The 24,117-nt window shown below is 44.2% G+C and overlaps 1 protein-coding gene across 2 annotated transcripts in view; it reads right to left on the bottom strand.

The window, feature by feature from the left end:
- Positions 1-15,590, bottom strand: part of LOC119386797 (diuretic hormone receptor) — a 130,634-nt gene extending 115,044 nt beyond the window's left edge. For both annotated transcript variants that reach the window (XM_037654070.2, XM_037654071.2), the window contains exon 1: positions 14,316-15,590. The gene's annotated coding sequence lies outside the window, so the exon portion shown is untranslated. The remainder of the gene's footprint in view (positions 1-14,315) is intronic.
- Positions 15,591-24,117: the final 8,527 nt, after the last annotated feature.

The following is a 24,117-nucleotide window of genomic DNA, read 5'->3' as shown; positions in this document are numbered from 1 at the left end:
TTGATTTGAGGGCTCGTTTCCTTTAACCGCAGAGCGGTTGAATCTCGAAGAAACTCCGTTAGTGGCAAACAAAAATGATCATCGTCATGAACCTTCACGTGCTCTCTTCGTCCTGCTCCTCATCTTCTTTATCTTCCGCTTCGCTCTCAGAACACGTGCGCGGATTTCTGCGGCGTGGGATGCAACAATTCTGATAGGGGAAAGAGCGAGTACAGAGAGACAGAGAAAGAAGAGAGACAGAAAGAAAAAAAAAGAGAGAAATAAACAGAAATAGAGAGAAGACAGTGAAAGAGATAGAAAGAAACTGACAGAAAAAGAGACAGAAAAAAACAGAGAGCAACAAAGAGGAAGAGATAAAGAGAGAGAGAGAGAGAGAGAGGAAGAATTAGAGATAGTCAGATAGAGAAAGAAAGGAAGAGAAAGAGAAAGAAATAGGGAGAGAAAGATAGAAATATAAATAAACGGAGACAAAAAGAGATAGAAAAAATACAGAGAAGAGAGAAAGAGGACAAAAGAAAGGAAATAAAGACAAAAAAAATAAAGGCAAACAACAAAAGGCTGCCCAGCTCCGCACTTCCTTCAGGCTTGGCGAAATTAGTGAGGAGCTGCCTGAGCTTTTTTTTTAGACACAACATAATAAAACCATCAGGAAGCTAAGGAAGGTATAGGGTACTTAACTTGTAGGTTTCAAGCGTAGTATAATAATTATGACATAAATGGAAAGGAATTAAAGTGGATGAGATATTCCCCCCTCTTTCGTTCATTCATAGCGAGGGTCTCGTTGCGCCAGACTTGATGCCTTAGGTAATAATACGAGGCTTTACTGGTCAGCTTCCAGCTCGGAATAAGATCACGTACTAGGATTACAGAACACCACCATGAATACAGAAACATATATACATAATCAAGTGTATGGGAAAGCAACCGCTTCAATAGCTCAACTGGTAGAACATCGGACGGGTTATCCGATGGTTGTGGGTTCGGTTGCTACCTGCAGCAAGTTAGTTTTTCATCGACTTTTTTCCCTTTTAAATTATGTCATAATGACAATACTCTGTTAAGGCATACAAGTAATGTCCCCTAGGTCTTCCTTAGCGTCCTCGTCCGTTGGTTTTATTGGGATATGTGTTTACAAGGATCGCATATCGGACGAAGCAGAAAAAGAAACACAACAGTATATTTGCACAAAGCGGGATGAAAGCGAAGTTTGGCGCCAATCTGGGTGCTCAGCGTCAAGAAGCTCTTGGAACTTGCTTAAGTAAGTTAAATAAACGGTGTGCGTTATAAGCCTTCTGTGGGGTTAAATCTCTCTACACCGCAAGAGCCTTATTGAAGCCTATTTCTGCCAGTTGAATGTTTACGCGTCTGCTGGGTTCAAGGAACCCAGGATACTCTTTTCGACTCCAGTGCAGACTGTCTCAATTTTTTTCCCAAGAAGCGCTATTTTATGGCGACCTCTGTCTCATGAGAGGCCGAGAGCCACTTTCCTGAAAAAGCGCTTCGAAATCCTAAAACGTCGAATCGGAGTATAGAGGGGGGGCAAGCATGCTCGGATGCTGCACGGGGTGCGTTAACGAAGAGACAGCGTCTGCACGTGACCCGCCAGCAAAGTACCAGTGCGCGCGAATGGACGATATTTGTGCAACGGCCGGACCGCTGCTAATCAAGACTCATGCCCGGAGCGTGCCTTGCGCGAATGGGCGACGACGAACCAAATCGCCGACTGCTATTTTCAGTTCGACGGGTGTCGCATTCAGTGAACGGCTCATCCGACTACTGTAGCGTGCCGTAACGGCCTCTTTGGTAACCCGGGAAAATAAGGTAGGCAACTAAATCATAGGATTGAGGTCCAATTGTTACAGTAGCAGTTGGTCAAGATGAGCCGACATTACCGAGCACTCGTCAACATTTACCATGGCTTAGCCAACGCCAGTAATCATTTAGTAACAGTAGACGACATTTTGCAATATTTCGCCAATACATTATCAACGATTCTTTGACACGTCAGTTGTCATTAGTGGGCACTAGGAATCATTAGCACTAAGAATCATCTGACAGGCCAAGGGCTCCTGAATTTTTTGCGCCGATTGTCAAAATAAATAAATAAATAAATAAATAAATAAATAAATAAATAAATAAATAAATAAATAAATATGGCCCTCAGCCGGCGAGATGTCGGCCACGTATATACTGTCGAATGCCACACACACGGGAACATGGCGTCGCGATCGAGCAGCAACCAAAAAGAACTCTGTCCATTTTTCTTGTCTACAGTCTTTGTAAAAAGGGGCGCAACTTATTCACACTGTGTATTCGTACCAACTCACCTGAATATTTTCTCTAATGAACGAAAGTTCATGCTCGCATAGAAAAAAAAAGATACACGCATTGTTTTGCTAGAAACGCTCAAAGTAGGGAAAACTCAACGTGAAAGTGAAACTTCTCTGCTCAGCGCAACTTTCCTTGCTGGAAGGCATGCCACGCGAGCCCGTACGCAGAGCTTGACCACCTAGCCCCGTCGCAAGAGCGATTAGGCAACGTGTCACTTGCAGATGGTCAGGTCATTTAGAAATGTGGCTTACGCGTACGCTAAAGTTCTCTCTACACTCAGCTATTCCCAGTGTTTCTTTAAGACCACTGAATTCTTTAATACAAGCGCTTAAACGCTGAAGTACTTAAAGCCGCGCACGGAGCAATCATACTGAACAAAAAAAACAAACAAAGAAGAACTGTCCAAATCTTGTAAGTAATTAGGCCGAGAAACAATCTGCCTACGTGACATTGTGCTTTTAGGCGTTTTCCAACTCAGTTTAAAGAAAGAAAACGAGATAGAAATTTTGTGTTCTGCAGTCCTGCTCGATAACATAATCACCACTATCATCATCGTTAATAATAATTGTGGGGCTTTACGTCTCAAAACCGCTATATGATTATGAGGGACGCTGCATAGTGAAGGGCTTTGGAAATTTCGACCACCTGAGGTTCTTAAACGGGCGCACAAATCTAAGTACACGGGCATCTATAGATACAATTCTCAGCATCGTTGTCATAATCGAAAACAGCAACAAAAACAATCTAGTAATAACAAAGTAACTTTTCGGATATCCTCATACATGTACACGATGTATTCGAATTATGTTTCACTCTGTCGTGGAATTTATTGTGAATTCACAAGTTGTACTTACGTGTTTTGGTGCCGTGCTCCAGTCTGACCTCGAATAAACTCGCTGAGGTGCGCACTTACGTCTAAACATCCATGTTGATTTTGTTTTCTGCCACGCACGAAAGAACTTCACGACTTAAGCTTCACCGGCTCGCTTTCGTTATCTATGCGGGTTGTATTCCGCAAATGTGCGGGCCTTGATGCGCATGCGCGGGTGTGTTATGAGGACTCTTCTGACAGCTGGCTTGTCGAACAGCTGCGTGAATTCCATGTCAGAGTGGAACGCGCCCAGAGCGCGATGCCCGAGGAAATAGAGCGATTTCCCCAAGCTCTAGCGCACACTCGTGACTCATTAAACCGTTTATTATTGTTACGCTCATTAGGACACTCATTAGATGTAAAGAAATCACACGAAGCTAAATATAAGTAAAATACTGCTACCGCGACAGCGATTTCCTGTAGAGTTTTCATGTTCTAAAGAATGATGGCTACAGGGAAAGGCGCGTGCGGCCGCAGAACTTGACAGCAGCTGACGTGATGTGCGACGATGCTGTAGTTCTGCAGTTGCGCAACTATGCTGAAGACCCGCCACGGTGGTCTAGTAGTTAAGGTGCTCCACTGCTGAACAACAGGACGCGGGATCGAATCCCGGCCGCGGCGGCCACATTTTCGGTGGAGGCGAAAATGCTAGAGGCCCGTGTACGTAGATTAAGGTGCACGTTAAAGAACCCCAGGTGGTGAAAACTTCCGAAGCCCTCCACTACGGCGTCTCTCATAATCATATCGCGGTTTTGGGACGTTAAACCCCAATAATTATTATTAACTGTGCTGAACATGGTGGGAGGACCTAACGCAAAAAAAAAAATAAAAGTTGTGGAAGGGTATTTCATCTTACGCAATATTTATGATCATAGTATCACAAGCATATAAATGCGACGCCGATCAAAAAGTCCTTCGAAATGGTGAACTCCAGTCTGCAGACTTCGAACACGTGCAGGACACAGAAGTGCGCACACAGCACAGGACAAGCGCCAACGGTGACTTGGCGCTTTTCCCGTACTGTGTGTGTACACCTCTGCCCCCTACGTATTTTTCCGCTCTCTAGCTTACTATTGTGAACCAAGTAGCACATCAACGAGTTCCTTCAAGGTGCTTCGAAGGAACATCATGCCCTACTTTTCCTACTACCACCCCAGCCCATTATAGTATCAATGATTAGGTACAAGCGTTCTTACATATTTCTTGTAATGAAAAATACATATCGAGATTAACTTTGCAAAAGACGTCAATACTCAGGCGCCAGCTCAAGATCAATCCGTAAAGATAAATAAACGACGTTCCCCACTCAGGAGAGCGTCTCGATTTCCCGCGATGGCGCGTGCGCCTAATGAGCAATTTGCGAGCATGTTCGGCACATCCGCTAGAATAGTGCTTGCCAAGCAATGATGTTTACATGGAGTTATCGCCTTTTTCTTGCAGCCGAAAGTTTCCTCAGAGATTGGCGTTAACAAACTTGTTTGTTTCCTTGTGTCAATTTGTTTTGCCTCAATAGAGCACTAGCGACTGACCAGTGATGAAGAACGCGCTTTGTAGGCCCCGTTATCTCTGTCTCTTAAAATACAATTTAATGAGCACAACTCAGATGGCCGTAAAGCGGTCACCGGTATGTCTTGTCTCGAAACCAATTTTTTTTTTAGTTCCACTGCTGCGTCGAGGCCAACGCTGGCTATCTAACCCTTTCAGACGCCATTTATGAAGAACTGTCCGTAAATGCCTTAAATCGATACAACCACCCGATGTTCTATTGCAGCAAACATAATGTCAGAATACGCTCATTGACGTGTTATAGTAATTATCCCCAATTATTTTTTTTTCACACGCCTCCCGAAATTTCTAGATTGTGTACGTGTATGTATACGCGCGTACATACAGAGAGACCCGAAAACATTCATTGAAGAATGCCGCCCATCCCCCTTCACCCCCCCCCCTACCCGCCCCCCGCCTCCCAAAAAAGAAATAATTCTCGCGACGCCCCTCATTACGGGAACTTTCTGACTACCGCTGGTACATATACCTGCAACCATACAACAGCTGCACGAAACTACTTTGGCAACATATGCCGGCCATATACATTATGGACGACACGAGTAGTCTGAGAGCACCCTCTCGCGGCGCTTTCTTCTTGAAACCTGAGCACACAGAGAGGCGTTAAGCTGCAACAGAGCGGCGTTGAATGAGGGCGGCCGGTCGTAGACCCTTGGCTGCGATCATGTTTCTGATGCCTCGCAACGTGTACGCTTGAAGTGAGGCTTATATTGTTAGCCTCTTCACGGAGTCCGCGCATCAAAATAGCCCGGAGGCGTACATAGGCGCGTATCTCGTTGCCTAAGCCTAGACTCTAAGGAAAAAGTCTCGTTGATCAGAAGGGACAAAAAGTAAACGCCGGCTTTCAATACGTTAACGACGTGCACAGGCAGCAGTAAGGTGAGACGAAACAGTTGCTAGCTGGAGCTTATGTTAGGCCATGTTGTAAGCTGGAGCTATAAGGGTGCGCGGGCATTTTGTTTCACGCGTTACGCAACTCTGGCGCGTAAGACGGAACCTTGCGTCTCGCCTTATTACTACATGACACTAGTTATGCATGGCAAATGCAACAACAAAGTCAGAAAGGGCGGCATTTACGATTCTAGCCTACGCGGAAACGCCATATGCGAAACAGCCTAGTTTGTAATTTACTCCGTGAATTGACCCTCATCCATCTGTTCAGTAAAGTTGAAATATCAATAATTAAGAGAGTATTCAGGCTTCTCATCTTTTCTGGTAGCACCTTGAAATGGCGTTACTGGAGTAAAACTCGTAATGTCTAGACACAGTTTCGGCTGTATGTGAGATCTGAGTGCTTATAAGAAGTACACTTTTGTAATCGGTGATTGGTATCAACGCGCTGACGCTCCACGGAAATCTCATGCGGCGTTAACACCTGAAGCTAATATACCATCGCCTGCGGCTGGATTATTCGAAACCTATTTGGACAGGATCACTCAAATTTTCATGAATATTCGTGAATATACGCCAAACCATACCATGGCTACATTGAAAGACTTTCTGAAGAAATGGTTCTCTCGAAGAAGTATCGCGCAGAATCTTTATTTCCATATTGATGAGATAGAGAAATAAGCGAGTGATCGCGGGGAGTAAGCAAAAAAAAAAAAATAGCGCAGCTTGCACCAAGCCTTGATGACCACCTAGCTGTTTCTGACTTGCCTAGGCTTTTACCCTCTCACGTCTCTGTTTCCCACTCCTTACTAAACTATTGTAGACATGGCTATGCTTGCTGTCTTTTTTTCATATTTGTTTTATGTATGTTTCTTTCTATCTCTTTGTCTATTTGTTTCTCTATCTTTCTATCTTATTGGCTGTTCCCTTTTTTTCTCTCTATTTCTCTCTTTTTTCTATATCTTTCATTCTGTGGTCGTCCCCCCTCCTCACCCTCACTTTCCTTTCCCACCCCTTTGCTATACTATACCAAGTAGTTACCAAGTACCAGGTACCAAGTAGTTACCAAATACCAAGGAGTTACGACGCTCGCCTTCGGATCGCGGGTAGTCGCGTTAGAGTCTCGCCTCGCTAAGGAATAGTTTTCGCCAATAATTTGTCTCTTTCTCTATCTTTCTCTCTCTCTCTCTGCACGCGTTGTCTCATCCATCAGAGTTATTGCATCCCACGCCGGACAAATCGGCGCACGTGTTCTGGCAGCGAAGCAGAAGAGGAATAAGGGCACGAAGAGAGCGCGTGCCGGTTCATGACGATAATTTTCTATCTACGACACACGGAAAACCTCGAACATAATGCTGTAACAGCTGCTAATCTATCAAGAGTTAACGCCTCATTCGGGCGTCGTATCCGCTGCAGTGGTAGACTGGTTACCGTGCTCGGCTGCTGACCCGAAGGTCACGGGTTCGATCACGGCTGCAGCGGTCGCATTTCGATGGAGGCGAAATGCCAGAGGCCCGTGTACTGTGCGATGTCAGTGTTAATTAAAGAACACCAGATGGTTGACATTTCCCGAGCCCTCCACTACGGCGTGCCCCATAATCATATCGTGGCTTCGCCATGTAAAACCCCAGATGTTACTATTATTATTGTTATTCCGGCGCCATTTCGAATGCGGGTTGCCCCAACTACAAGGTAGCGAGCCTTTGGAACGAAGCCACGGTATTATCTATCTAAAAAAATAAAAAAAGAAAGCTAGATTTATTTGCGCTGGTTTGAGCAGCCACGGTAAATATTCTTGAGTGCGACATTTGACTGCATATGTAATGGCCGAATAACCGAATAAAAGTTTCTAGAAATGCTCTGTATTCGACAAGCATAATGCTCGCACAATGCTCACACAGCAAGTAATCACTTGCTTGTTTATATAGCATAAAATATACCACTTGACTGCGCACTTAACAGCAATAGTAATCACCATTATATATACAGTCAAGTACGAATAAACTCAGACACAGATTTACTGTTTTTATGTTTCTTTTAGAATGCATATTTGTCTTGGAACTATTTCTTATTACGTTGCAGAAACAAACGCGCGAAGCGCTCAATGTATCATACGCTTCCAGCTAACTTCTTCCAAGCGAATATACAAAGCTCATTGAGGCTATGCTACGTTTATGGGGCGATAAATTAGCTATCCGAGTGGCATTGTCAGGTGATAAGGTTAATTCATGGACTACCGTTATCAAGGCATAAGAGGCAGCATTAGGAAAACGCAGAACCCATTCATATCACGCAATACTCTTGCAAAGTATAAGAGGATACCAACATGGCGCCACCGTTTCTTTCTGTTGTTATTTTTTCTAGCCTGTGAGTGCGCCGGAACATTTAAGGCTACGAGAAACAAAGCATAGTACATTAAAAATAACAACCATCATTATTTTAGGTCATGTGACAGCCTCAGATGGCGAAATATCCGGACGTCTGCCAGCCATCAATAAAGCGTGAAGATGAGCGTGAACAAAAGAAATGTTATATCAGAAATATTTCACTCTGTGGAAACACACAGAAAGGTGAAAATTGTCGAAGAATGCCATTTGTGCGAAGTGCGGCTCGCATCTTTTCAATTGCCATTCCATCAGTACAAGTGAAAGCGAATGCCGGAATTTCATCATTTCCGCGTCGTTTTTAGTTCCCAGTATATAAAAATTCCTAACGAATGCAGGCAAGTGCAGGCAAGTGTTGCGCGACCGAACTCTGTCGCAATTTTCAGGAGGTAAATGTGGGCGGAGGTAAACTGAAGCCAAGCTTCTGCACAAAAGTATCGCATTCCTCGTTTAAATCGCTCACCAATGGTGTCGAGCAAAGAGGCGCCTTACGCATTGTTCTCTTATACGGAGATGTCCATAGTGTGGCCAAAGAGACTGCAATTGTATTGAAGTATTTTTCGAATAATAGTGCTTATAACTCCCGATAACGTTTACTCTTTTTACATTTAGAAACAACCATTATTTGAAGGTTAAAAAGGCAGAACTCGCAACAGTTTTTCAACTTGGAGAGAGAGAGAGAGAAAACGCACAGGGCTCCTTATGAATACTCTTAAGACTACTGGAATGCGAAAGCCATCTTATTTTTTTTTCTCAGTCGAAGTTATGACCCTGCCCCGTCACCCTTCGAACGTTTTCTGCACCTAACGTCATTTTGCACTGCCCCCAGGTTTAGAATCACCTCACCTGGCTTTTCATTGCCTCCGTGATCGGGCCACCTTTGACTAAGCTACGATGTCATGTGGTTATGTCATCATATGACCCCACAGTGACGTCACGATGACCTCGTAATATCATCACAATTTTTGCGATCTGTGACGTCGTATGGTTAGGCCGTCACGTGGTGTTTTTTTTTTTGCATCACTCGTCCCCGACGCCCGCGGAACGCCGGCGCTGGCGGTCAAATCTCACGTTGGATGAGGCATGTAAGGCTTTCGCCTTAATACTTTTACTTTGGTTGCGGGCAGATTGGTGGGGCGGCCAACCCCGCCTAGATGGTGGGCAACAGCCCTTGGGCTCTGGCGGCATCCTCGGCATGGTGGACGGCCATGAGCTGGAGCGCATTATTCTTGCACACTTCTTTTCTATCCGAAGGCGTATATGTAGTTGTAGGCTGGCCCTGAACAAAGCCGGTTGGTTACTTTTTGTCCCACGAATTTCTCAAACGCTTACCTATAAACATGATTGGAGCGCAGAAAAATTAACCGCGCAGGCAATGTGCAGATAATAAAACATAAAGAAAATGGAAATAAAGAACAACTCGATGCCGATTTTGCTTTTCAGCCCGATTTTATTGCGCATACAAATTTGAGGGCCACAATCAGCGATACAAAGCACGCGTTAGAATCGTGCAAATAGGGTATCTTCATATACCGGCGCCAGGGCGACACACCTCGTAAATATGTTTTACACCTTCACCACTGTGAAAATGAGCGTTTGGTGTACTCCGGCGACGCTTATCGTTCTATAAGTTCTCTGATTGGTCTAGGCGGAAGCATATTTGCTCAGCTTTACATCCCATATCCTAAATGAACGCTAAGCACACACTTCTGTTTAGAGGGTCTTGCTCTTATTTTATTGATTTTTTTACAATATTAACTCCAAAATGAACACGAATTTTCATTATCGTGGTTTAATTTAATGAAGATATCACATTTATCAACGGGGAAGTTGTCCTGGTAATTGTACTTAGTTAATAGTAAATACGTAATGTTGACTACTTCTTTGCGTTAAAAAGCGTTCATCTTTGTCGTTTTAATTACTGCCCGTAGAAGAAAGCAATAGACCACGTCAAGTATTGCTGGCTTTTGGTCCACAGTCCTCAACATCAGCTGTCTTTGAAACAATTTTGATTGAATCTGATTAGCTGCAGCCATGAACGATCTTTCATCCTGGTGTTTAGTTAGTTCAACGAGGAGAAGCTGTAAACACAGGCTCATAGTATTTACATATTTAATTTTATATTGCATGGGACCATCCGTGTCAGCTTAATTAGCACGCGTGAGCTTCTCGTCGTAAGCGACAGGGCACACAACGCAATATACAAAACGAGTGATCAAAAACACGTACAGACGGGAGTCCCTGTTACAAACAAAGCACAAACAATAGAAGCCAGATATGTTGTTGTTCAGTTTAAGCACATACTTCCGGAACACTTTATGGCGGTCGTTACATTTTGAAAGACTTTCTGAAAAACCCAAACTCGTGTAGATAGGGACTAATGACCCTCCGGTGATTAGGGGCTAACGACCACACCTGTAGTGCTATGCAAGGTGCTGCAGGAAGTGTAAGAAGCGTAACAGGGATGGTCATGATGAGTGGAAGCACGCCCCTGAGACGAACTATGCATTAACGAGAGATGAGTTTCTCTTCCACGCTTCATGCCTGTGGCTCTTGCCTGAGCGTCAAAATGCGTGTCCAGATTTTTCTTTTTTTTATATAAACGCTTAAAAGCTACATGGGAAAAAAGAACGTTTAAGCTCGATGTGGTTAGTTGTTTTAGAAACAGATGTGATAACGCTTGTGTGTAAGATGCTTGAAAGATAACGAAAATTTTGATTTGGGTAAAGCGTAGTGCTAGTTTTTTTTTTTTTTTAATTTAGTATGTTCAAGGAGAGAGTGGTGCCTTGGTGTGGCTCCGGCTACTCCTTTTCTCTTAGATTATAATTTGCATCTTGAAGTTGTCAATGTAAAACGGTGCAAAGCAAAATTTACACATTAATGGACCTTCCCATTCCAGATGCCGATACTACAATATCTTTGTCCACGCAACAGCAATTTGCATACCTCATAAAACTTCACAAACTTTAAACACCTACGATTTTCAGAGGAGTTTATCAAGGTTATCGCACAACATTCACTGGACGCTTGCCCGCACTTTAAACACAGCTGTCATGAAACAAACCAAACACTGATAGGTACCAAAAAATACGAGAAATACATGAAAATACGGGAAACATGGGATCAGAAGTATCTGTTAATAATTTGCAATGCGAACAAAAACTTGTTCATCTCGTTTAGTACCTTTCTGTAGCGTTGTTGTGAGTGAGCGCGTATCATCACAATCTCATCAGTGAGAGCGCACTTGACTACTTCTGTCGACTTTCTGCATTGCTAAGGGCAAAGGGTAAAGTCGCACATCCTCTTGTTGAAAAGCGATTGTGAATGTATGCACAGTGCCACTGAATATTTCACTTGCTTTTTCCTGTTCGTGATTTCTATATCACTTTCAATATGTTGGATAGCCGGCTCCAACGCAGCCAGCATTTCCATGCATTCAGACCTACAGATAAGAAAAGACTGCACTTCTTATCTTCATCTCCCATTTTTGTTCTCTCCTCCCAAAGGAAAACGCAGACGTAGCGCCCCTCAGTAGTAGCTGTGAGCGCGCTCATATTTCCTTTTTGTACCTTGTGTATGCGGATGATTGCGTATAATCAAGAACAATAAATAAAAATTCAGGAGCACTTCCTAGTGGGAAAATAAGGGCAAGCGAAGTTAGGTGTGCGCGTGCGTGACGTACTACCTTTCTTTCTTTCTTTCTTTCTTTCTTTCTTTCTTTCTTTCTTTCTTTCTTTCTTTCTTTCTTTCTTTCTTTCTTTCTTTCTTTCTTTCTTTCTTTCTTTCTTTCTTTCTTTCTTTCTTTCTTTCTTTCTTTTCGATGGAGGCGAAAATGTTTGAGGCCCGTGTACTTAGATTTAGGTGCACGTTAAAGAATCCCTGGCGGTCGAAATTTCCGGAGCCCTCCACTACGGCGTCTCTCATAATCATGTCGTGGTTTTGGGACGTTATACCCCATATATTATTAATATTCTTTCCTTCTTTCTGTCTTTCTTTCTTTCTTTCTTTCTTTCTTTCTCATTGAGCGATGCACCCACCTGTTTCCTTCCTCCATGCCCGGAATGAGACCTTCATGCCCGTACTGAACAGCGCCACAGTTCAGTTGCTGCAGGCAACAACGACGGTAGCGCGTTCATATCCAGGCAAGAGTGAAATTTGGCAGCGCGAAATGACCATTCGGCTCGATAAAAAAAAAATCAGATTGTCATCTTAGAAACGGCTGATCGCCCACAAGCTCACTTTCGAGAGAGCCTCAATTCTTGAAAAACAACCCATACGCATGTTACTGGCGCACCCTCGAGGACCGCATTTCGTTGCGCTAACAGGCGCCGGGTTTTCCGCGTAGGACACAGTCACCGAAATCTGCGAGTCGTAAAAACAAGCTTCGCTAGAATTCATCGGTGTCACATGCGGAAGCGACGCAGCTTCCACACGTGTATCATCGTTTAGTTCTCCACAGGTAATCTACGTTTCCACTCCCCTTCTGAACTGCAATGTGTGCTAATCGAAGCGTTACGGATATTTGGACCTTAGCTCGCCGCTTCGCATTTGTGGTTTTATGTCGGTGCCGTCTGAGGGTTACTAAACACACAGCACTTATCTGGCGACCTTTTAAATGCCTTACCCGTTTTCGAACGCTAATTGAGCTTGCTCGCGCGTGGTATTCCGCAATCGTAAGCCTGTTATAACTTCCTGATCCTTATCTTCCAGCGGAAATCGTATAAATGCGCATTTAAAGAACGTGTGGTCGAGTGCTGTCATTACGTTTAGCGTACAAATAGGAATAATTGGACAGCCCGTTGATGCTAGATAACCATGTCTGATTTCGAAAAATGAAAACACACAGAAATGAACCTGTCTTGCGTATCTTGAGAGGTGCGTATGCATAAAAAATCATTTCATTACCGCAGGTGCTGTCCTTCGGTGTAGTTACCTAATGTTGAAGGACCAATGCAGTCACATGTTGTGTTACGTTGCGAAAACATTTACGTACCTCAACTAAAAGATGCACGCACTAGTATAATCTCTGTGCTATATCGGGTGATTTCAGAGCACGAAAAAAGTGGATGTTGATGAGAAATGTTCAGTCTCAAACAAGCCATTTATAGGGAATAATAATAATTGTGGCGGTTTGAGTTTCGAAAACCACGGTATGATTATGAGGGACGCCGTGGTGGAGGGTTCCCGAAATTTCTACAACCTGGGGTTCTTTAACGTGCACCTAAATCTAAATACATGTGCCTCCAGCACTTGACCTTCATCGAAATGCAGCCGTCGTGGCCGCGATTTGATCCAGCGGCCCTCGGGTCAATAGTAAAGCACTATACCATGAGCCCACCGCCACGGGGTACAGTTTAAGGGAAAGTCTAAAAAAAAGAGAAATATCATCTTTATGGAATTAACTAATCGGAAGGAATCATAATGTGTATTCGTTAGTTTCTGTTTATTAGGTGGATGTCATAGTGTTCTTTTTTTTTTTGATAGATACAGCCTCATTGATTTATACACAGATTTTCATGTCATAATTACACATGAAGACAGCTAGTTCAGGCGTGTAGTGGAGACAATGTCGACGAAGTCGCCATATCATATCGCCGCATTTAGTTGTCACCGTAAATGACAACGCCGATTAAAGCTCATCTTAGTGACCACCTAACGCATAATTTTGTCGCCTGTAATATGCTGGAATGCAACTCGTGCCGCTTGAAAATGCACGACGTTTCCCTATAAACTAGGGCCGGTATTAAAAAAAAACATCTCACGCTAGAATTGTTCGTACGAGAAAATATCAAACAGTCGTGATACCGGACATATAATTAGTGGAGCCGGCGGATCATTAAGAATGAGCACTTAGAACGAATAGTTTTGTGGATTCGGCCACGGTTTTTTCTTTGTTTGAAATCTCGCACCGATGTTTAAAGTAAGCGTGCGTAATTTTCTCACCATTTATCACCTGTCCGCGCGACCAGCACAGGGAGTACGGTTTTGTTGACGTCACAGCTGTTGGCAAGCCAACACTCTCGGAAGAAATGCAATAAGGACAGGCCGGACGCCACAGTGGTTGTTCGAGCCACCCGACACTTAGCTTATGGCACAGGATGGCACCACAAGAGACGAAAACTGTGGTCAGTAGTTAAAGCAGCAGGAAAACTAGCCTGCATATTTTTTCTAAAACACTAGTAAAAAAAACAACGCACGCATACTGAAGCTTCAGAACGTCGAGCAAAAAAAAAAAAAAACACACACACACACATACAGCAAGTCAAACTCACCTGCGATGACGTCACAGAACAGGGCGCATAGAACAGGAACAGCAGGTGGAAACAGTGCAGCAGAAGGCGCGGACTTGCTCTGAGGCCTTGGCCAGGTGACACCGTATCGCACATGTGCCTCAAGAGACGCACAAAGTTTCCAGCTCGAATTTTTAAGCTGGCGGAATTTGTTCCACACAAATGCAGAAAGAACCAATGTGTGAATTTTTTTCTCGCCAATATGTGCAGAAATACACTGGGGTGTACGAGGCGGATTAGGAACGCATACGGCGGCAAACTGAAACGATCCAACAAGCGAGGTGCCTCCCGGGCTTACCAAAAGTCAGCCGGCTTCGCACACCGTGAACACTTCATCGTCGTACAGTCCTGGTATATTACACTCCGGGACAGACAGTTTTACCGCATGTAGCCGGTAAGTGAAAGCTCATAGCAGTTTGGTTCGATTAGTTCCCCAACGCCGAGTTAGTTCTGAACTTGCTCGTTGCGACACGCGAACTAAAACTTCAGGCTCTCTGCCAACGCACAATGACAACTCTTGTGTATTCACGCTTCGGTGCGCGATTCGCTTACATATGGAAACACATGTGTCATTTGCAATTCTACTTCGTTTTGAGCAGATGCGCTCGGCTTTCAGTTGCGTCTTGCGTCCGGCAGCGTGTTCATCCTCGAGAAGCTGGTTGTAAAAAACGCGGCTGCGGGTAAATATTCCGAAGCGCTCGCGAACGTACAAGTGTTGCTCCAATTATCTCCAAAACTGAGGAACTCTTTCGCGGGATGTGGGAGATTGCACTGTTTATAATCTTCTTCAGGCTTTGTAAACGTGTATCTCACTTGATGAACGGCATGTCCGGGGCTTCATAATTACAGATCACCGCAACGGTGGTTCTCACACCCCGTTCTTCCGAAGCGAGCGTGACGGGTCAAATCTTTAAAAGTAATCGACAGCGTTCTTTCCTCTAGGTATGGAGCAGCAGTAACAGCATGGACACATCAGACGATGGGACTTGCGGTTAGTCTCTCTCTCTATTTTTTTTTCTGCCGGGAAAATTGCCACGAATAATGCGGATGTTCACGATGACGTGCACTTCGAGTCGGCGCTTTACACCTCACTGTCTTGGAGACTCGCGATCGTCGTGAAGATGAAGAGGGTGAAGAAGCTGACGCTGTCGTCCTCCCACGGGCGCCAGTCGGAAAAAGAGCGGTCGAGACTGAGCGGTTGCCTCCGCACCGGATGACCGCAGCTTCCACTCTGACCCGCGCCGCGATCGCGCGCCGACTATTGCGCCCGATCCGGGATCTCCGGAGGAACACCCCTCCTCCTTTGCCCTTCGCAACGCCGTGTACAACAACGAACAACTGCTGCGCGCGCGTAGTTGGGAGTTCGCGCTGGCGTCGTGGGTATCTAGCGCGCGGCGCACCTCACGTGGAGTGCCGTGGGAGGGCAGCACTTTGAGAGAGAGAGAGAAAGAAAGAACACGACGGGCACCGGGTCCCGCGCACTGGCGCCAGAGCCGTGGCGCCATCTGTGCGGTGATTTCGCGCCGGGCCGGAGAACACGCTTGCTAGGGTATTTCTTCTTTTTTTTTTTCCACGCTTCAGCGGGAAGTCTCGGGAACAGGAGATGCTTCGGTTTATTACGAGGTGCAGTGTTCACCTCTCTTTCCGTCGTCGACCGTCTCATTTCAAGCATACAGTGGCGGTTCTAGATACGGAAGGTAGTGCAGGAAATAGGGCCTTCTTCAGCTAGAACAACCTCCACATGCTTGAAATAAGGTGGTTGAAGACGGAAAGAAAGCGTGAACATTTCACCTCGTAACAAACCTAGGAACTTTTGTCCCGTACCACGCAAGAGTGCGGACTGTGACTGAGTGTGTGTACTGTGTTATGTGCTCTATTTCTCTGTTTGCTCTCCATCTTTCAATCTCCCTCATCCTGTTCTTATGTGTAGGGTAGCAAACTGTTTCTCCTAAACTGGTAGCCTCCCTGCCTTTCCTTCTCTACTGTTTCTTCTTGTCCGGTGTTCGCGTTGATGATGGGGCACCCACATTTCCATGTGTTGTATTAGCGTTAAAGATGAGGAATTTGCTGTGAATGCAACCAGTGTATGTCACCAGTGCGTAGCTTCCCTGCGGCTTGGATGTTCCCTCTTCCGGGAAGGTATACCACTACGAGCTTCTTGATTGGATGGAATGGTTTACACAAAAGATTGATCGCGGACAAGCGGTGTGCGCACTGCGTCAGATAATTGGTATGAATGCATACACATCCTTTCGTTTCCCTTTCAGAAGTACTACCGCATTTTAGGGCCGTGTGAATATTCGAAAAGTTCGAATCACAAATCTAATAGCGCTCTATTTGATTCGGTGCTCGAACCACGGAATATTTTTTTAATAATTTTCGAATAATCAGCACCGACGGGAAAACCCCAAATGAACAACACGTTGGAAGAGCAAAGGGCCATTTGTGTTGTTTTTTTTAATTAATGTATTACCAACATGCATGATGGACAAGCTTTTACGGGACTATCGAAGCTTCACTCATCAGCGGGTGACGAAATTTTAGCTTTAAACTCCAGTGTCGCCAAAGCTAATGTTTCCTCAATCCACTATCATTATTAGTAGATTCGCGCTGTTGATTTATGAAATAATATTCAAATTTAAGTCTTAGTGTTATTTCGAAGCTGGTGACAAAGTACCACCTCGGATACTGAAGTAACTGTTGTATTCACGCTACAGTTAAAAAGATACCTCGAATGCTAGATCTAGTTGTTACTGTATATGAGCTTACTGCAGTTTACAAAATATTGGTATCTTTTAATGACTAAATGTAACAGTAATGTTACTTTGTTAAATTTGGACAATATTTGTTTGAAGTGAAAAGTTGTAGACTTCTAGGCCTGCCTGGAAAATGGTTGCCTTACTATTCAAAAAATAGCCGAATGGTACTCGATAAGTATTTGTATTCGATTCGGTATGATCACTATACGAGTCGTATTGGATTCGCTTCTAAATTTCAATGTTCGCACACCCCTACCACATTTTCTTTATCCGCTAGTGGTAAAATAAAAATCACCGATCCCTACAAACTCGGAAATAGTTATGGCTGCCGTACACTCTTCGACCAGATACTTTTAGGATAATATATTTGCACGGAATTGTGGGCCGCGGAATTTGATAAGGTCTAGGTAGTAGAAGTGGTGACAAAGTTCAATAATATACGATAGCAAACTTTTACATTAACGACGCCTGTAGTAGCATTGCCCGGAAAAGTTGGTACATACGATTCGATCAGGTAGCACTAATTTATGAAAATGAGATTGGACGTGCTATAACAGAATAGTTGGTTCATGCGTTGGAAAAATATAGCTGACGTTGATAGGGGCATTTATACCACTTAGGTACCTACATGTTTTAAATAATGGGACCCTTGATCACAGTTCACGCATGGCATATTTTTCCACTGTCAAGTTGGTCGGTGTGCATACCCGCTTTGTGTGCCAGATTGTACTATAAAATGATGCAATAACGTATTTCCGGCTTGTACCTGGTGCCCCAAGGTTTTCGTAGGTCTAGCCGTACAGTCGCTTAGAGTGACATCAAAGGTGTAGCACTTTCTCGAATGTAGGGCCGGCTCTACTATTGCTCCAGCGGAAAAATATATCGTCCATACAGGAGGAAAAACAGGGGGAGCTAGAGGGGACTTATTGCTAACGTCATACATACACGGTATAAATTTCACGTTGGCTTACATAATCTATGGATGAGGAAGACACGGCCTGCAATGCTTCGTGTTATGCCTTCCTTATACTGCCCATTTAGGCAATGGTAGTGTCAATACACGTCGTGGTAATGAGACTAAGAAACATTTGTTTAATGCTGATGCTACATTGAATGAGGACAAATTCACGAAACTCGGCCGTTAATATTTCTTTCACGTCAGGCCTCTGTGCGTGCGTGCGTGTGTGTGCGTGCGTGCGTGCGTGTGTGTGTGTGTGTGTGTGTGTTTGTGCGCGTGCGTGCGTGCGTGCGTGCGTGTGTGTGTGTGTGTGTGTGTGTGTGTGTGTGTGTGTGTGTGTGTGTGTGTGTGTGTGTGTGTGTGTGTTTTAATGCCCTAAAATGTAACTTGAACGAATTATCAAAGGCTGCTCCGCGCACAAAGGTCGATTGAACAGGGTATCGGTGACTGTGGCATGGACGTTAATTCGCGAAAGGGGCGTATCATTTTAAGAAAAAAAAATTATTCAGCGAGAAAGCAGCAGCCACGGGCAAATGCCATACGAGACCGTAGGAAGCATTTTACGAAGCGTAGACAACTTGTTTTTCTTTTCTTTTCGTACGAATAAAGAAACACTTTGGAGGGGGTGAGTGTGACAGTGTGATGAAAGACCGAGATAAAAAGGTTCACTAGCTTGTGGCAACCGCTTTTTCGTCGAATATTTTTTTAGACGATACGTCCCTACCATCACTTCACGTGCATCACAGTCGCAGATAGCCTATTCAATCAACCTCTGTGCGCGGAGCAGTCTTTGATAATTCATTCAACTTAAATTTGAGGGCACCAAAAGCGCCACGCGTTAGGCGGCAGTCACGGGGTATCTTTTGAAAGTCGCGCGTTTTAAAGAAAAGCTGGAAAAAAATTTATCGGGGGAGTTATCTTAACATAGATTAAGAAATACGATGTTTCTCAGCAAGCGCTACAACTTTTTTTATTGAAGATTTTTCGCTAGAGTTACTGGTTAAAAAGGTCATTAAGGAATCTGTTATTTACTGCGCTTCACGGACTGGAAAAAATATCCTGACGCGCTGTACATGGTTCAGAACTATACTGCGTCATATCGAGACACGCATCGCCTATGTTTTTTTTAATACTTGGCGCTAGTTAGCTGCAACACACTGTGCATATATATATATATATATATATATATATATATATATATATATATATATATATATATATATATATATATATATATAGAGAGAGAGAGAGAGAGAGAATATGCTTTCTGTTTTTTTTTTGCTTGAGCGATGTGAAACATGGTGGCGTTATTTATTACATAGGTGCCACTTCGGTATATTTCGTACATGTTTACTGAGAAAAGCATTGTCAAAGTTTAATAAAGAAGATTCCAGCACAATTTGGACGCAATCGATCAAACAGAAATGAAGAAATAGAAAATTTACTATATGTAAGAGATCGTACACATTAACAGCGCTTTATCCGTTTTTGTGTGGTCTCCCATCGCTTGCGTTGCTTTTTTTCGCAAGGGTCTCATGCCAACAGATGTTATCATTATTTTAAAAGATAATATTGAATGGATTCTCCGTTATGCACAACAGATTCATTTTTACTCGAAGTAGGCTTTTTGTAAAAGCGAAACGTGATATTTTGAATATGGGAACAATAGAGTATTCGAAATTTCTTGCGCGAACAGCATATTCCGCGCCGTTCCTAACTTCACATTATATTCGGTTCCAGATAGGTAAAACTATTCGGAGCACGACCACTGCGGCGTCCATCATAAGGATATATCGATTCGGAAGGTTATCTATGATTGTTTAGTTTAACTAACTTAGAAAATAATTTTGCTAGCTTGTCCATACATTCAATACCCTTAAAACAATCTGAACTGACGTAGCATCGGAACTCACGCTCAAGAAATGATACAATGTACGTGTACGGTGAGTGACTGTTTCGTTATTTTATAACTCTAATGATTATGAGAGTTTCCTTGCTCAGAACAGATGAGCTATCTATAAGATCCCAACTGTGTGCGCAGTTTCGAGCGACAATACTTGCAAATTATGAATAATAAATGCATCTATTTATGTTTTATTTTTATGTTTCGTCGTATGGAGTCAAAGCAAGAACTTCGATTTCACGTTTCATCAAAAAAGCGAACATTCGATTCGGCAAGTCCAATAATAAAATTGACGTAACTGGCAAGCTGTCTGAAAAGGAAATCTACAAACAAATTGTGCGTTAGCAGTCAGCCTTTGTGTATACAGCTATATAGGAAGCTTTACCACAGCCTATGTCTTTATTAGTTCTGTGCGGTAAGGCAAGCAAAAGGAAAAGCTTGGAGGACGCTTGAGCTTTTCTTCAAGAGTGGAAAGCGATAGCGTAATCGGGCCCCGTTGGTAATGCGTTCTTATTCGCTTTTCACGCTTCGCTTCCCTGTGGACACTTCAACCGCGCCGTAAGGAAAATAACGCCAATGCGCATAACATAGGCCGCTTTAAACTCTCCTGGGGTGCTTATTGCAAGTACAGTTCCCAAGGGCCCACTCCGCCACATTTCATCCATTTCTGTTTTTAACGAAGTACCCATAATCACGGTAGGTGTTCGTAATGCTTACCGAGCTGCATACTTTGTTGGTCAGGCCCGTAGCCAGCCCCCCCCCCCCCCCCCCACTCCGAAACTTTGATGTTACATGGTGTTTTATCGAAAATATATCATGAAAATAGGCGTTTTTTCTCAAATAGTCAAGGCTGTCAGCAAGTGCCCCCCCCCCCCTCTGAAAAAAAATCCTGGCTACAGGTCTGTTGTTGATGCTGTGGCTCACCATGATGCTCGATTACCCCTTAGCGCTTTGCAATAGGTGGGCCTATAAACCACTCACTCGTTGTGAAATTCGCATGATGCGACACCTGTTTCGATTCTACGCTTCCGCCACGCCATATGACACTTTATAACGCGACGCCTCGCACTATATGACGCCTATATAGGGCTTTTCTCTCCTTTTTTTCTTTTTTCTATTGGGTGGCGGGGGGAGGGAGGGGCTTTTTGGTAGAACACCTATCTACACACTCAGGAGACCTGGGTTCGGTTCCACCTCGAACCCTTGATTGTATACTTTGCACAAATTGCGATATTTCACTAACAGTTAACGCAGATTTTTTTCTCACAACCAGAGCCGCAGACACCGACAACGGAGTTTCGGCGACACGGGCTGCTTAGCGCTATCGCGGTAATAAGATTATGATTAAGAATAATAGTTCTACCCTCCGCCTCGTGGCAGGCTATGCAGAGCTCAAGCGGTTGCCTGGAGACAGTTGCAAACTAACACTTACCCTAATGCACTGCTATATCACCGAATATACCCCGAGATCTATAACACCAGCGTCTGTAAGGTCTGCCAGACAGGCACAGCTACGCTTAAGCATATGCTACGGGAATGCGAGGCTAAAGCCAAACGTATTAGTCCCGATGCTCTCTCGGCGAGCTTCCCACCTCGCCGACCAACTCTGGGCAGTCCAGCAGGCCCGTGAAGCGGCGGTGAGGCAAGGCCTTGACGTCCCGACATGGGAGACCTGAGCCCGGGCCGTTAATCTGCCGGACAAACAATAAAGTTCATCCATCCATCTATATACCCAAAGTAGCAGAGTTAGCAAAGTGCAGGCACGCTTACTCCGTGTTAAAGTGTTTAGAAGGTACGGCATGGTAACGAGCAGGCAAATCACAGACGATCAAAACGTTCCACGGGGAAACTACGCACGTTCCGGTATTGCATAGGTATTTTATAGCTCTCGTTAACGTAATGCAGGTAATCTCACTTAAGCTTTCCTTCTACCGCGAAAGCTCCACAGAACTGCGATCAATCCAAGCGCAGCGAGGCAGTGTCCAGCAAGGCTGAGTTTCCTTAATGCTGTTCGTTGCTGTTATGGTACGTATGTGTCATCTAGTAGTGTCCATTGGTTCTCTATATTGCTAAAGGGAGGAAACAGTTAACGCAGTGTCTGACAAAGCCCAACGCGTGTCTCCTGCTGGTAGATAAGAATGCAGTGCTTTCTTTTTCGCTTTTTCGCGCTTTCCCTTTCTACTGCACTAATGTTTTTACAGGCTCAGCGCAGGTATGTGCCAGAGTAATTGGACAAGCCCCACAACTCATGCCCCACCAAAAATGAACAAGTGCCTGGGGACAAAAGCGCATGTGCCACAGAAATTGGGCGAACCCCCTTACTCACTACTGGTTCACCATAAAATGCCGCGACGTGGAGAATACGGCAAAAATACGCGTGCTGCTCAAATGGCTCCTCAAGATTGTGCACGAAACGCCAAACGCATGCCAGCCAGGCAAGGCGACGCATGTCGCCTCGAAAATACGCATGCTGCCCAACTGCAAAATTTGCAAGGAACGCATACGCTACATTCAAAGGGGACTTTACATCTGTACCTTTCGTGAAAACGGTGTGCCTTTCTGTACTCTTTGCTACAGAAAGGCACAGCGCGATATGACCCATGACATCAATTTGGATTACGGCCATTGGCTTATTTGAGCATGATCAGCTGCAAAGCTATCGTGGCCACCGTGAGGTGCCGCGACGAGTGCGCGCTCGGCTCTATGGTGCTGGAATTACACACGATATAGAATTACACCGGCGCGCGCTCGTGGTCCCACTGAAGGCAACCCGCGCGTTCAAAGACGGAAAAGGAAGTGCTCAAGGTTTTTACTTGCGCTGTCGTACGGACGAAGCTTCCGCTCCCTTGTCGTTACTTCTGCGTAGCGTTCAGCAAGCTCGCTGAGACGGGAGGATAGAGAAAGCGCTTACAGCGTGCGACAAACGCCTTTAACACCGCTCGCACTTGACTGATTCTAAAAGCTTTTGGCGGCTGTCGATTAGTGAGGCAGTAGACTCAGCTAGTGATTTCATTCGACGGTTACTCAGAAAGGTGTTGAAGGTCCCCTTTAAGCTTGACTAAAGTTGTCTGGGACTGCCCGCATTCTCTTTACAATTATTTGTTTTGATAGCTGCTTGATTGCACGCGTGACTGTCTTGTACCAGCTTCAATTTGTTGGAAGCTTATATACGTTTTTTTTATCATTAAGCATTTCATTATGGGTCCTCCTACGGTCTTTCGACTGTGGGACCCTAGTTTATAAAAAAAGATTTTGTTGCCCTTTTAATGTATCGTTGTGCATATGCTAATAATAAAAGCGAAATGAAACCTATCAATGACGGTACACAAGTGCGTGATCATGGTAGTAGGGTGAAAATATATCCCAGAATACTTCCTTCAAAAATTTACATGTTATACACTGTAGATTAACTCGTGTATTTTCACCATTTTACCAGCAGATAGCAAAATTGTATATGCAATGAATACCTGTAAAGTCCTGTACAAATTGTCTTCCTGACTTCTGGTGCTGTGCAGTTCTTTTATTATTTTATAGATTTTGCGCTTCAGTGGAACAATCTTCTCACGGCTTTGTACAGGGTGGGTATCGGTGAACTTGGATTAGGACGGCCGTTAAGTAATGTTAGGCGGTCACAATAATTTCGCAGTCCCAAACTATACGGTCGACCTCATAAGTGCGTCATTGTTCGGAAGCGCAAACACCAGAGTATAAGTTTTAAGGGCTAGCAACCGTAAAATGTAACACTTACGCCCTGCTCTCACTTTGTCAGCGGTGTTAATGCGACTACAGACTCAAGCTAAGCCTATTAGCTTCAAAGGCAGACACAAAGAATCCACTGCTATACAAAAAGCAGATCGTATGGTGCGTAGTTGGGCAATTATACACGTGTCGTACAGGAAAATTCCACCTGCTCTTCGTTCACGCGTTCCCATTAATAATGCTCGATCCCAATCTACGTCGCATGTTCCGCTCCAAGCCAGGCGCGCTGCATTTTTGAGAATGTTACGTATGTTATGTTAAGTAAGTATGTTATATAGGAAATTGTTAGGTGTTGCCAACATTTCTTTTTTCTGTCTTCCGGCTTCGAGGCCTGCAGATATCTTCAGCACCGTGATTTTCCTTCTTATTTCAGTAATATTATTTTATCAAATCCATAATATTCAG

The sequence above is a fragment of the Rhipicephalus sanguineus genome, chromosome 3 (assembly GCF_013339695.2).
Source record: "Rhipicephalus sanguineus isolate Rsan-2018 chromosome 3, BIME_Rsan_1.4, whole genome shotgun sequence".
Lineage (NCBI taxonomy): Eukaryota > Metazoa > Arthropoda > Arachnida > Ixodida > Ixodidae > Rhipicephalus > Rhipicephalus sanguineus.
This window is presented reverse-complemented; position numbering and strand designations above follow the sequence as displayed.